Source organism: Micromys minutus (assembly GCF_963924665.1).
Source record: "Micromys minutus genome assembly, chromosome: 30".
Taxonomy (NCBI): domain Eukaryota; kingdom Metazoa; phylum Chordata; class Mammalia; order Rodentia; family Muridae; genus Micromys; species Micromys minutus.
In genome coordinates this window covers 25,391,643-25,407,561 of record NC_137965.1, presented here as the reverse complement: position 1 = coordinate 25,407,561, position 15,919 = coordinate 25,391,643, and the positions used below count along the sequence as shown (strand labels likewise).

The 15,919-nt window shown below is 43.5% G+C and overlaps 1 pseudogene across 1 annotated transcript in view; it reads left to right on the top strand.

Annotated features, from left to right (window-relative positions):
• The window catches only part of LOC308440019 (ferritin heavy chain-like), a 541-nt pseudogene extending 267 nt beyond the window's left edge, over positions 1-274 (top strand). The window contains exon 1 of the transcript in view: positions 1-274. This exon is cut by the window's left edge and continues 267 nt beyond it. The product of the transcript in view is annotated as a ferritin heavy chain-like (transcript).
• The last annotated feature ends 15,645 nt before the right edge of the window (positions 275-15,919 follow it).

Genomic DNA, 15,919 nt, shown 5'->3' with positions numbered 1-15,919 from the left:
TGACTGGGAGAGCGGGCTGACCGCAACGGAGTGTGCGCTGCATTTGGAAAGGAGTGAGCATCAGTCACTACTGCAACGTCACAACCTGGCTACTGACAGGAGAGAGCCCCATGTGTGTGACCTCATCCAGACACATTACCTGAACCAACAGGTGAAATCCACTGAAGAACTGGGTGACCACGTGACCAATTTATGCCAGACGGGAGCCCCTGAATCTGGTGTGGCAGAATATCTCTTTGACAAGCACACCCTGGGGCACAGAGATGAGAGCTAAGCTGACTTCCCCAAAGCCACGTGACTTTGCTGCTCTCTGAGGCCTCGCACGCATGTCAGGCTGCCTTTATCTTTTCCATAAGTTGCACCAAAACATCTGCTTAAGTTCTTGAATTTATCCCATTTCTTCAAATAAAGAATTTTGGTACCCCAAAAAATCCAAACAAAAACAACAACAACAAAAAGATCAGCTCTTTCGCGTGTGGAGGTGTGTTTATATTACATTCCTAAGGCAAAGCAGCTGGGGTGGGCAGGTGGTTAGTGGTCCTGGGTTTTCCTGCTGGATTTCCAGCCAGAAAAGTCACTTGAGATGCCAGTGCCCTCCAGGAAGGCAAGATGTTTCTCTCTTTTAAAAATAGATTATGCAGGAAAACGCTTTGCCAACCAGGATATGCTGTGATTATTCTTTTAAATATATCACATTTTAAGAAGCTGGGTCTGGAAACTACAGATCATCAAACACCCAAGTCCTCAGTAAAACACAGCACTAGAGGGTGATCTGAAGTCTGTTGCAGCCTGGCTAGGTGGCCTTTGACCATTCAGTACCGTATGAAAGAGGACAAGAAGGACAGTGGGGGATGCAGGAGGAAGAAATAGAAACTACTTTATCCTGGCACATGACTCCCCGAAAGACAGGGAGCTGCTCAGTTCTGAGGAGAGCACAACCATGTTTCTCCTCAGCTAGGACAACCTACGAGATGTGACTAGGTTTTCAACAACTAAAGTTTCAGAGAAAACCGATATTCAGTAAACTGTATCTGCAATGGTAAATATGTGAACAGAGAGGGGACTAATGTGGGTTCCAGTCTGTTCTCTGACGTTTACTAGTATTGAGAGGCTCCTCTGCGCACTGTCCCAGAGCAGACACATCTCACTGAATAGGTTGCAAGGAGGGTGCCAGGAGTCAGTGGCGCAGAGGAGCAGAGTGTGTGGTCAGGTGGGGACCTAAGTACAATGGCACCAACGCCATGTTATACAAACCACTGAACTGGGCACGTAACGATTACATCATGTCACTTGTATTTTAAGCACAATAAAAATCGAAAAGGATCCAGGAATGCCACAACGTTGAAGAGCCTCACAAGAGGCTACGGAAAGAAGCCAGACACCACACACAGAAACCACATGTAGCCTCATGTTATTTGCAGTAAATGTTCAGAAGAGGCAGATCCAAAGACAGAGAGCTTCAGTGTGGGACTCACAGGGGATCGTGGCTAAAGATATAGGACATGGGGTTTATTTGTGGGTGGGGAAAAATCCTGGCTCTAGATAAAAATCACATTCTGAGTGATGAATTTCACTTTATAGTGGACTTTGACTGATTGATTGATTGATTGATTGATTGATTGACTGATTGATTGATGTATGGCTAGATGACTGGACAGAACGTCACTCTATGGTGGTCTTGAATTTGGAGTGATCTTTGTGCCCCAGCCTCCCTAGTGCTAAGATTACAGGCTAGAGAAATCATGATTGGCCTAAGGGTATACAGTTTTAAATTGTTATAATTAGGAATTTTATGTGATATGTGTATGTTACTTTACTTTCAAACTTATAAGATATTTTAAATAACAAAAATGTAAAAATCTCTGAATCTTACTCAGCAGAAAATTATTGAAGGCGTATTTCCAATCTGTTAACAGCCGCCTCAATGAAATCCCAGCTTTTTGCCGAGACCAAAGGCACTAATGGCCAAGTTAGTAAACATGGGAAACAGGTTGAATTGGCCAGTTCAGGACAAAGCACTAACTTTAGGGCTGTATTGTCCCAGGTGTTATCTGCCATGAAAAGATGCTTATTTTTGATTCTGCTAGTTATGCAGATCTAGACATAAACATTCTTTCCAGATGGTATTTTGAGAAATAATTCTTATGCAAAATGTCATAAAGTTGGGTGGATGAAAATATAAGTTTCTAAGTTCTTTGCTATTGATCATTCAACGTAAATCAAAGGTGTCTTAGAAAATAAACACTATGTGAGAAACTTCTGAACAATTGTATTTTGTAGCATTTCTCCTTCGTCTGTCCCAGCTCTGTCGCAGAGAGTTGTCATTTGGCCAAGTACTTGGGGAGAACCATTTCTCAAATGAGAGCTTTTGAAAAATTGGTGCCCTTCTCAAAGAAGACTAGTCGCAATAAAAGTAAATCAAAGCCTGAATTAATATAGCTTGTCTTACTCCTTCTTGGCATCTGGATGTACCAACGAATTCTTCTATGTCAGATGGTTTCACCCAGTATGGAAGCTCCTAGGATATTAAGTTATAAGGATAATAAGCATATTAAGTTATGCTTTTAATAACTAAAAGGGAAATTAGAGAATACAAAATAAAAGCCGCTAAAAAGAAGTCTTTAAGGACAGTTGTAGCAGGTTCTACTGACTTATATTGGTTGGAAAGATATTTAAGGTTTTGCAAATCTCATTTCAATCCTAAATTTTAAATAAGTTATTTGTCAGGATTATGTAACCCAACATTTTATTAAGAATTTTTAAATATGTTTTTTAATTTTTTGAGATAACAGTTGAAACACCAGTGCTCAGAGAGCATGGCTAACAGTTCAAAGGACAGCACCCAGAGGGCGTGGCTAACAGTTAAAGACAGCACTCAGAGGGCGTGGCCAACAGTTAAAGAACAGCACCCTGAGGGCGTGGCTAAGAGTTAAAGGACAGCACTCAGAGGGCATGGCTGGTGAGACTTGGTTTTGGTGTGGGCTATGATCAAACATTCAGAGTGTGCTCAGGCTGCTCCCAAGAACCAGAAGTGGCAGCTACCCCTTGCCTCAGCTCTCCGAGTCTTCAGTTCTGTTTCTCAGCAAGGATAAACATTAACATGGTAGTAGCTACTCCCTGTCTTAGCCTCCTAACTCTTTCTTTAGCCCTTCTATTTCTCAGTTGGGATAAACGTTGATTTTAAAATGTTTTTTTTTCCCTCTACCGCAAAGAAATGGATGCAATTTCCAGCAGACTAGAAAAGAGATGATACTCAACGTATTACAAAAACATGAAGAGACTCTACTTACAATGTTAACAGATACACATTTCTAGTTTCTCAAGGCTCACTTTCGAATCTGAAACCTTTTCAGTCCACTCAGATTTAAGAGATTACCAGATGTGGAAAAACGAATGTACAGCCCAAACACAAGACAGTCTTCCATTTTCTACAGCTTGCGTAGTCCAAGGAAGCAAAATATTTTCCACTTTGTTAAATATTTAAGGCCGCTAGGGGAGAAGTCTGGCTTCTCTGATGGAACAGAGAGGCTCTGCTCACCACATGGAAAATGCATCCGGAGACCAGATTTTTCCAGAAGTAACTCAGCGGGCGCTGGGCTCTGGCCCTGGCTGCTAACATCAGCAGCCTCAGGAGCGCCTGGCCGACTTACAGCCTTCCATGCCTCTGAAACTACACAAGGATAGGGGACGAGGCCATCTCTGCACACAGAGACGCGTTTACGTTTACTGTAATAATTTTGCTCTCTCCTTTGACCCCCTTAAGCTGGCAATTGAATGTTTGGAGTTGGTGAGAGAAATAACACAAAACAGCTTTCTCTGCAGGCCCCATTCATGCAGATAAGAATCTTGGGAAGGATCTCGAGAAGGGATGATGCGCAGATTGGGTAAAGTTTGGTTTAAAAAAAAATCTGACTCATGTTTATTCAAATATCTGTAAATTTGTAGACCAAGTCACAATACTGGCCATGCCATATGTCCTAGTGACCTGGAACTGTGTTCCTGAGGATTTAAACGGGTTCTGAGCTGCTATACCATCTCTAGACAACCTCTCGGCTTCTCTCTGCCTCCACTTGTTCTGAACACTATGGGGACTATACCATGTTCTTTCCTATACTTTTAGGGGGAAACTCCTGGACCAGCAACTCATTCATTCACAGCAAGCTTGCCACCATGCCCGGTTCTGATGGGTTGTATCAGAGGACCCTGTTACATAATGTCATTATTAACTCAAACAGGTGGTTTGCTCTGTTCTATAATAGAGTTGTAATTTTTTTCATTCCTATCAATTGAATTTATTCCAGCTGACGAAAAACTTTAAACATACTTGCCTTATATTTTAGACTTAGCAAAATGCTTGCGGTATATAAGTTCCTGTATTTGACCTTAGAGTAAAACCAAATAGTCCCTCATAATACTCGAGATTCTTCCACATTTGAGATTCTACATGGATAAGTGAATGGAGACTTACCTCCAACATGATGTTGATCAGAATATTCTTAAGGGTTACTATTGTTGGGGTTAAAGAACCATGACCAAAAGAAACCTAGAAACAGAAGAGTTTATTTCTTCTTGGAACTCGCAGGTCCCAGTTCATCACTGAGGGAAGTCAGAGCAGAGACCTACAGGAGGAATCTGGAGGCAGGAACTGAGGCAGGGGTCATAGAGGGATATTGCTTACTGGCTTGCTTGCTCTGATTTGCTCAGTTTGCTTTCTCATACATCCCAGGACCACCTTCCTAGGGATGCACCTCCTATAGTAGTATGGGCCCTTCCACATAAATCATACATCAGGAAATTACCCTACATACTTGCCTGTAAGCAGTTTAGATGAAGGCATTTTCCTCTCCACAGATAACTCTTACTGTGTCAAGTTCTCAAAACTCCAACCAGGACAGTCAGCATCTTATTGTGAGCACACATCAGGGCCACTCTGTGGGCTAATGAGCAGAGATTCATGGATACCAGTCATCATTATATATGTACGAGTCAGCATTAATGTGACGGTACAAGGCTGCATCTATCTCACTGTGGTTCCCACGATGTGGGAAGTAGTCAGTACTGCTTTGTGAGCACAAGTCAGCATCACTATTTGAGTAATAGTATCAGTCTGAGGATAGCAGTCAGCATCACCGTGTGGGTAGGTCATCAGGGTTATATGAGTACCAGTCCATCGGAGGTTTCAGCTCAACCCAGAACAAGCGGGTAGTTTTATACATGCAATTCCAATTCTAGTTGACTCCGCAGAAAATTTGCTTGGTACAAGAGAAAAACCCTTAAGATAACATCTGTCTAGCAAGTTGCAATAAAATTTCCACAGTCACCACCCCACCAAACTCAAATGAGGTCAGAGAAATTCCCAAGGTTAGAAAATCAGACTGGAAACATTCTAATAACCAAAGCTTCCATGTATAAACACGAATGGTCATGAAGGTGGATGAGGAAAGTAAAGACAGGCTTTGGCCTTAGTCAGAAAATGCCTGGGTTTCTCTCAAGATTCTTATTCCAATAGCCAGTAGATCTCAGCTCCCTTGGCCTGATGTCATGCACATCCGGTGACAGGAAGCTTTCTACCTTTGGGTCTTTTTTGCTCTATCCCTCTTCTTCTCATGACTTTCGTGGTTGCAGAGGCAAATTACAATGTTGTAAGCATGGCGTTAATTACTTCTGATCCCAGTGACCGCAGTGCCTGACAGACAACCTAAGGACACATTTATTTTGTCTCCCACTTGTGTGCATGTGTTTCACTGGAGTATCATAGAAGCAGGAGCTTATGGAAGAGTGCAGTTCATACCACGATGGAGCAGGAAGCAGAAAGAACATGGCCAGGGGGAATATATATTCCTAAAGACCTAACCAGATAGATACTGCTTTCTAGAGTCTCAAGAACATCCCAAAATAGTGCCCAGAAATCACATTTTCAAAATAATAACCTGTGAGGGACATTTGAGATTTAAGCCATGATTCCATCCCTGGTCTCCATTCTCACAGTGCAAAATGCATTTATCCCACCAGTTTTGAGACTAAATAATTACATTTCCGACGTTACCCACAATTCTGAACCCAGTCTTTCTGCTGAGCACCAAGACAATCTCCTGGCTGTCAGTGCCTGTGAAATCAAAAGGGAAAATAAGATATAACTTTAAGTTTTTAACCATATAAATTATCACAGAACAAATATTTTCATCCCAAAGGGGTGAAATGGAAGGATGTCCAAGGATTTAACAAAAGTCAATACTTAAACCCAACAGGTACAGTACAGCCTGTAGCTCCATGTCTGCTATCTAGGGTACATTGAACCAATTTGAGTTCCAACATGTGTGGGAAGCCCAGTAAGCATGTCTTTGCTATGTGAATCTCACATTGTCTCTCTTCTGGCCCGGCTCCACTCTGTGCCTAGAGTTTTCCGTGAACGATACTCCATGCTTCTGGTGTTTACAACATGCTAGGGCCTCCACTACAGCTTAAGTTTTACCCACACATCTTCATAATCACCTTTTCAGGGACTTGCCACACAGCCATCCTCACAGGCCTTCCTTTAGAGTCTGGTGGCAGCTTGGATGGTCCCGAAGTTCTTGGATCCTGCCTCTAAACCCAACACGACGTGGATGACACCAAGCCTGTCCAGTTCAAGGAGTGTTGGGTCTTCATTCATGGCGATGATGGCTTCTTAGAACCTTGGTGTTGAGCCTGTTGACGATTTCCTTACGGAACCATGTGATCTTGGTCTTACGGAGGTATTTTCTGGCTGAAGGAAGGTTTGGTGAATGAGTTTGCAGTTTACGCAATGGAGACTGTGATGCTGGAGGCTCAGCAATTCTTAAAATGCCCTCAACGTTCTTGTCTTATTGTTCCAGTGAATGTACCCGCTCCCCAACTTAAATAATTTTAAGATTGCATTCTGAGTTTTGTTTTGGGAGATGCCGATCAAAGGTCACTTTGCAGGTGTCAGTTCTTTCCTTTTGTCATGTCACAGATAAAACTCAGGCTGCCAGGCAGCTCTTCAGCAGTACTAACCGCTTTATCGACTCTTGTTCACAACTGTGAAAGGGCTCAGGTTTCTCATTTTGGACAAACAGCTGACTTTTCACATTTTGTTCCTCTGTCTTTTGCTCCTCATTCTCACTGTCAACTTGCCTTAAAGCAGCCAGCAGAAACCATGGTAAGCCTGGATGCTGAATGCTGTTGTGAAATTTCCTGTGTCAAATTGGTTAGCCCATTACTTTTGAATTTAGCCTCACAAAAACGTTCTGTCCACGAATAAAATGTGAAGAAGTTCTTTGCCAGAATGTGACACAGTCCACAGCACAGTCCACAGCACAGTCCACAGTACAGTCCACAGTACAGTCCACAGTACAGTCCACAGCACAGTCCACAGTACAGTCCAGTCTACAGTCCACAGTACAGTCCACAGCACAGTCCACAGCACAGTCCACAGTACAGTCCAGTCTACAGTCCACAGCACAGTCCACAGCACAGTCCACAGCACAGTCCACAGCACAGTCCACAGCACAGTCCACAGTACAGTCCACAACACAGTCCACAGCACAGTCCACAGTACAGTTCACAGTACAGTCCACAGCACAGTCCACAGCACAGTCCACAGTACAGTCTAGTCTACAGTCCACAGCAGAGTCCACAGCAGAGTCCACAGCACAGTCCACAGTACAGTCCAGTCTACAGTCCACAGTACAGTCCACAACACAGTCCACAGCACAGTCCACAATACAGTCCACAGCACAGTCCACAGCACAGTCCACAGCACAGTCCACAGCACAGTCCAGTCTACAGTCCACAGCACAGTCCACAGCACAGTCCACAGTACAGTCCACAGCACAGTCCACAGCACAGTCCACAGTACAGTTCACAGTCCAGTCCAGTCTACAGTCCACAGCACAGTCTACAGCACAGTCCACAGTACAGTTCACAGCACAGTCCACAGTACAGTCCACAGCACAGTCCACAGCACAGTCCACAGCACAGTCCACAGGACAGTCCAGTCTACAGTCCACAGCAGAGTCCACAGCACAGTCCACAGCACAGTCCACAGTACAGTCCAGTCTACAGTCCACAGTACAGTCCACAACACAGTCCACAGCACAGTCCACAATACAGTCCACAGCACAGTCCACAGCACAGTCCACAGCACAGTCCACAGCACAGTCCACAGCACAGTCCACAGCACAGTCCACAGTACAGTCCAGTCTACCGTCCACAGTACAGTCCACAGCACAGTCCACAGCACAGTCCACAGTACAGTCCAGTCTACAGTCCACAGCACAGTCCACAGTACAGTCCACAGTACAGTCCACAGCACAGTCCACAGTACAGTTCACAATACAGTCCACAGTACAGTCCACAGTACAGTTCACAGCACAGTCAACAGTACAGTCCACAACACAGTCCTTCAGTATAGTCCACAGCACAGTCCTCCACACAGTCCTCCAACACAGTCCTCCAGCACATCCCTCCAGTACAGCTCACAGTATAGCGCCCAGAACAGTCCCCATTTCTGTCTGAAGCTTCATAAACTCAGTTCTTTATTATTTCTGAAGCTGTCCATATGACACTGCAGGACATCCTAGTCCACATCTCCACATTTCTCTTTTGCAGAGGCATAAGAACCAGACGGGTTTAGTCATGGTAGTTTCTCTGCTATTGACACTATTAGTTACTTGTGTGGCTGTCACCACAGTCCCTGACAGAACAATGTTAAGGGAATAATTGTAGGAAATTTAATACAACAACATGGCTTCTCTGGAAAGGGCTCATAGCCAATGATTTTCTAGGTCTATATGATCCTGTCAGAATGCAGATATGCCTTGGATTACAGTATGACCTGGCAGGAATATAGACACGCCCTAACTACACACTATTAATTCCCAATAATGAAGGTAAAGTCATTTTGTAAAAGGAAGTAGCCATGTTTGAATGTGAAGCCTAATTGAGGGCCAGACAAAGTGACAAATCAGAGAAAGACTTGACAGAATGTATCAGAGTTAGTGTGAGTGCAAACAGCAATTCAGGCAGATCCAAGAGAAGCTGAATTGAATCAGTCAGCTTGAAAATTTAGATCCTGTGGAGGCTAGAAGCTTCCAGGCCTGGGCCTAAGGATATTTAGAACAGAGAAAGAAACATTCTGGGCTCATCCTAAGTGTATCTTGTCACAGCTTGGGTATGGTTCTTATCTTACCCTTTCATCAGAGGAAATAAAAGAGACAGTTACACACAATTCTTTATTTTTGGATTGCAGATTCACAGGGTTCAGTCCAAACTTGTTTGTTCCCATGTTGGCACATCAAGGCAGCAGTGTTGCGTGGCAGGAGATAGGAGTTCACAGCGCAGCAGTCAGGAAACAGAGAGCAGTGGGCAGTATCAGGGGTTTGTAGTTACATTCAGGGCACTGCCCCCAGTAAACTATGCTTGTTAGATTCCACCTCCCAAGGATCTTATAACCTCTAAACATAGTGCCTGCAGGTAAGGAAAGCAACAGAGACATAAGCTTGTTGGTGAACGTTGAAGATTTCGACCATAATATCACTGCTGAAGTGAGAGCCACACAACACAGATGTGACTAAGCCATCACTCCAAGGACCCACAAAGGAAAGAGGTCCTTACCCTAACAAACCATGGAGGGCTGAAGACCTTATTCCAGACGCTGCTAGGCACTGATGCCCTCAGTCTAAAACCACTTCAGTTAATTCATAGTGCTTCCCTAAAGAGAACACACACAACCAAAGCATGAAACTTACCTGCAATCATCAGGAAAGAACAGTGTTACAGGGCTAGGAGATAACAGTCACATTTATTTTTGCCATAGATTCTTTGGGACAGAAAATGTTTCTGGCTTTTAAGCAGAATTTATGCGAATTCATTACACAACAGTCAGTAGTCATACACATATTGAGTTCCTCCAAAACTGCAGTGAGGCAGAATTCCGAAGGGTGCATGACCCTTTTCCTAGTGAGTCACTGCCACAAGGATTAGGGAATAAACTGACAGTGTTTGTAGGAGAGCCAATGATGAGCCAGTGTATTGGGGGAGAGGAAGTTCTTGGAGGTGAGTTTCTGGGAGACATCTGGTCACAGCCCAGGTCATGTTTTCATTGTTCAAGGTTTGCTGGGAAGTATGAAATTAGCCTTCAGAGTATAGGTCTCAGTTTTCCCCTGTTATGGCTGAGGGAGGGAAGGTACCAATTATGACACTAATGGAGTAAGGGGATGGGAGAGAGAGAGAGAGGAGACAGAGACAGAGAGAGACAGAGAGACAGAGAGACAGAGACAGACAGAGAAAGAGACAGAGAGAAGCAGAGAGACACAGAGAGAGATTGATTCTAAGAGAAAGTCTTGCAGTCTTACAGAGACAACATGACTTCAATCATATTTTTAAATAAATGTGTGAAGAGGTCTAGCATGTAGCTATATTGTTTGCCTAGAATGTACCATGCCCTGGTTTTAATCCTCAGGACCACATAAACTGGGTGTGGTGGCACATGCCTAAAACAGACAGGAGGCAGAGAAGGATCAACCTGCCTACGTAGCAACGTTGAGGCCAGCCTGAGATTCATAGGCTTTCAAACAAAACAAACAGTAACCACAAAGCCAGGACACAAAGGTGAAAAAAGAAAGAGTAGTATTATTTAAGGTCTGAAGAGTTTAAATTAAACTGCAAAACACCTCTACAACTAAAATATGCTGGATATGTTGAATTGAGAGGGAGATAGGTGTTCTCCAGAACTCAGAAAATCACTTCCAGAATTTCACATCACTAAATATGAAGTGATATATCAACAAAGAAACAACCTAAAAGAGAAGTGGAGGCAAACGACAAAATAAAGGATTAAAATAAAACATATTGGTTGTGAGAACTGTAATACACATCGCTCTGGGCATGCTGGTTGGTTAGATGGAGGGCAGAGGTAAGTGGGTCTCCATAACCAGAGGAGCAACGGAGTGAGGCTTTAGTAAACAGGTATGAGATAGGGTAGATGGTGACGGATGAACCACCCACAGTGCCACAGAGGCAGGCATAAGTGCGTGTGCTTGCATAAGCATCTCTCCCTCTCTCTTTCTCTCTCTCTCTCTCTGTGTGTGTGTGTGTATGTGTGTGTGTGTGTGTGTGTGTGTATTTGAGGCCTAGATAGAGAGGGAACTTCATGGATAAATTTGCTAAGAGAACACTTAAGACAAAAATATATTGAAAATTATTTTAAAAAGAAGAAAATATTTTCAACATTTTGACTGAAAACAAACAACATAATTAAAAACAGATCAACTATAAAACTCTGGCTGTCTTCTCTCGGTACAACAATAAATCCTGACGCTAAAGGAGCGACATGGCCAGACTCAGAAAAAACAGCTGCCCCCGCTGGCCAAGCCAGGATGCTCAGGTGGAAAGCCTGGGAAGTAAAGGTCCATGAACCTCGATGACATAGAATGCAAAGTGTCATCTCATTGCTGAATGAGAGATGGCTTCGGTATGGCTCTTGAACTGGCAGATGGTTTAAAGGACTGTGTGTCTCCTGGTGAAGAATCTAAGGGGTCCCCTTTGAGATGATTAGTCACATGCCCAACACGCAGTACAAACTATCAAGTTGACTAGCAAAAAAGTATAATGTGTATGAGGTTTTGTTTCTGTCTATTCTGGAAAGTACCAGTTTTGCTTTTCTGTCTTTAAATAACCATTTCAAAAAGACAAATATGAGTTATTGACATAGACTTTCAAAAATGGCTATCAGTTAAAAAAATACCTTGAAAAATAGGGTTTGGAAAAAAAAAGGAATAAAAACTACAACTGTGGTAATAAAACTTCCCACAAAAATGACACTAGACTCAATGGCTTCATGGGTCTAGACTAAAACGGTTCTTAAAAATAGAAAATTGTTATAAATTCTCACATGTCTAGAGCCTTATGAATTTGGGAGAGAACACAGTGACCAGCTTTATGGGGCAGGTGTGAGTCAGTTAAATTCTGGTAAGAGCAAACTGCAGCAACAAACCATGGGTTGGAAAGAATCACCACACCATGGCTAAGGATATTTAGCATTAGCAAGGACAGGACAACAGTTTATTGTGACCTTCGGTCATCTTGACAGTGGCTGAGGGAGTGTGAGCAAATACCATTTAGAACTTTAGAAGAGAGAGTGGGGAAGAGCCTTTAACACATCGGCACAGGAGAAAGTTTTCTGACAGAACACCAATGGCTTATGCTTAAAAATCAACAAATGGGACCTCATAAAATTGTAAAGCTTCTGTAAGGAAAAGGACACTGGTATTAGGACAAAAATGACAACCAACAGATTGGGAAAAGATCTTTACTAATTCTACATCTACTAGAGGGATAATATCCAATATATACTAAGAACTCAAAAAGTTAGACTCCAGAGAATCAAATAATCCTATTAGAATTGGGGAGGGGGGCAGAGCTAAACAAAGAATTCTCAACTGAGGAATATTGAATGGCTGAGAAGCACCTAATGAAATGTTCAACATCCTTAGTCATCAGGCAAATGCAAAACAAAACAACACTGAGATTCCATCTCACACCAGTCAGAATGGCTAAGATCAAAAACTCAGGTGACAACAAATGCTGGCGAGGATGTAGAGAAAAAGAAACACTTCTCCATTGTTGGTGGGCTTGAAAGCTGGTACAACCATTCTGGAAATCAGTCTGGCAGTTTCTCAGAAAATTGTACTTAGCAGTACCTGAGGACCTAACTATACCACTCCTTACCCAAAAATTCTCTAGCATACAACAAGGACACATGATCAACCATGTTCATAGCAGCCTTATTTATAATAGCCAGAAGCTGGAAAGAACCGAGATGTCCTTCAACAGAGGAATGGATACAGAAGTTGTGGTACATTTACACAATGTAGTACATTAAAAACAATGACTTCATGAAATTCTTAGGCAAATAGATTGAGCTAGAAAATATCATCCTACATGAGGTAGCCCAGATACAAAAGAACACACATGGTATGCATTCACTGATAAGTGGATATTAGCTCAAAAGCTCAGATTAACCAAGATACAATTCACAGAATCTCAAGAAAAAGAATGACCAAAATGCAGATGCTTCAGCCCTTTTTAGTAGGTAAACAAATATATTCTTAGGAGGAAGTATAAATACAACGTTTGGAGCAGAGACTGAAGGCTAGGCCATCCAGAGACTCCCCCACCTAGAGATCCAGCTCATATATGACCCTCAAACCCAGACAATATTGCGGATGCCAAGAGGTACATGCTGACAGGAGCCTGATATAACTGTCCCCTGAGAGCCTCTGCCAGAGCCTGACAAATACAGAGGCAGATGCTCGCAGCCAAACATTGAACTGAGATGGGATCCTTAATGGAGGTGTTAGAGAAAGAGTTGAAGGAGTTGAAGGGGTTTGTAACCCCATAAGAACAACAATACCAACAACCAGAGCTCCCAGGGATTAAACCACTATTTAAAGAGTACACATGGATGGACCCATGGCTCCAGCTGCACATGTAGCAGAGGATGACCTTGTTGGGCATCAATGGGAAGTGAAGCCCTTGGTCCTGCCAAGGCTCGATGTCCCAGTGTAGGGGAATGTCAGGGTAGGGAGGTGGGACGAGGTGGGTGGGTGAACAGCCTCACAGAAGCAGGGGGAGATGGGATAGGGAGGGTATGAGGGGAATCTGGGAAAGGGTATACCATTTGAAATGTAAATAAAATATATCCAATTAAAAAGAGAGAAACAAAGATCTTAGCCCATCATGGTAGAGACTAAGTCTGTCCTCGCAGGGTGTATTCTTCTGTCCCCACTTCAAGGTCATTCTGAAAATTCAGAGACACTGACACCAAGCTAAAAGAAGGCCATAGAAGTCCATGGCTGGAGAATATAAAAAAGCTGTGGGACTAGGGAAACAGAGTCAGCCAGAATTTTTAAGACACAGCTTCTTGGGAAATGGAGTCCTTACTTAGATATGATTGGAACCTTTACATGAAGCCAGTAAGACTTTTACATACTTGTAATAGCCCATCATCCAACAGATGCTCCTCCAGTGATGATGATACTTCAAAGCTCCTCTGAGTAACTGCAACAGGAAAGACAGGGGTGTTGCGGTAATATTAAAGTCAAATCTGCTGCTACTGGTCCCGCGGGGGGTCTCACTCTGCGGGAGCTGCTACACTGTGGAGCCGGTTGCCCGGTCTCTTCTCTTTCTCTACCACTCCGTCCGCTCCGCCTGCCCTGGCTGTTTTTGGTCCAGGTGGTCCACGACCGTGCCAGCGTGTTGTTTTCACTCATTTTCTCTTGGCGGGTGTTTGCAATGCTTTGTGTGCGTGTACACGCGCGCATGCACAGACACACACAGACACACACAGACACACAGACACACACAGACACACAGACACACTGACACACACACAGACACACACACACACGCACACACACACATATACAAACTCCATGGCAGGCTTTGTTCGTCCCACCACTACACCCTCTTTTGAACTCAATTAAGTTGCCACATCAAAGAACACACCAAACTACTCTGATCCAATTGGTGTGATATAATTTGCCCACCTAGATAAGTCAGGTCATCCTGTATAATTCCATTCCTTAAAAGTATACATATCTACCTCTGACTACTGAGAGCCACAGCAATGGAGATGGGTCATTCTGGTCCCTCCCTTTCTCCTTCCCCACTCCGTTCCTCCCTCTCCCTCTCCCTCCCTCTTTCTCTCCCTCCCACTTCCCTCCCCATACAAAAACTTTGTCCCCACCCCAATCTCTACTGTCCAATCACATATCGCCTTGACCTAACTAGTGCCAGCCTTCACCTGCATCAACCTACACAGGGGTCTATTGATAAAATGTAATAAACTTAGCACAAAGAAATTTTAGATGAAGGAAACAACTTGGTGCTGCTAAGATGTCCTGCTCTCCAGAGGAGCCAGCAAGCTTTCTTCTATGCTTCAAGTAAAGATCCAGATGGGTTTGAGGAATTGATCTTCGGATCCTGTGGAGTAATAAAATACACATTAAAAACCACCCTGAAGTAGAAGAATGAGGGCCTGTCCAGTCACCAGACAGAAAAGACCCACTTAAGAGCCTTACAGACAGATTGCAGGAAGTCTAGAAACACTCTCAGGAGACAGAAACCGACTGGGGAGTTTTTATAATTCCAAATCAACGGAGAAGTTGCAAGGTTGACCTGGCTACCAGTGGCAAAGTGCATTCTCAGCATCATCTGGCCAGAAAATCCTTCCCAATTAAACATGAATATTTGCCTGCCCTCCAAACACTGGTGCAGTTTTAACCTCTGTATTAGCTTTCAGAATGTGTAAGGAATGGATGCTGAGTGTTGTCTTGCTTTGTTCTTATTTTTGTAACAAGTTGTTTAATTTACAATGGCTTAAATCACAGGCATCCTTGACCTAACCATTCTAAGTGCTAGAAGGCCTGACTTGGCTCTTTAGAACCACCAAAGCTGAGAGATACCACCTTCTGTCCTTGAGCTCCAGAGAGGTTCATTTAGGCTCGTACAAGCTCTTTTCTATGAGGTTATAGAAGAAGAGGAACTGATGCTTCCAGTTGGCTGTAAGTTTAGAGCCAGACCAGCCTTGAGGACTCATCCTGGCTCCCATCTGCACGGCCAGCAAGGTGGCCAGGCCCTCCCTGCACTGGGCCATTTCTGTCCTTCTCAGATCATGTGATCTGCTGGGTCCACCTGGCTCTTCCATGGCAGCAACCCTGCTCAATTGACTGATTAGTACCCTCGATTCCATCTTTAATCTACTCTCTTTGGGTGCAAGACAGACATTTTTGTAGACAACAGGGAAAGGTAATGTGGACTTTGGGCACATTATTATGTGAACTTTATTGTGTGAACCACAGAAGGGATAGGTAGTTTCAGGCCTCAGTCAGAAAGTTTGACCAGTAGGAATGAAGGG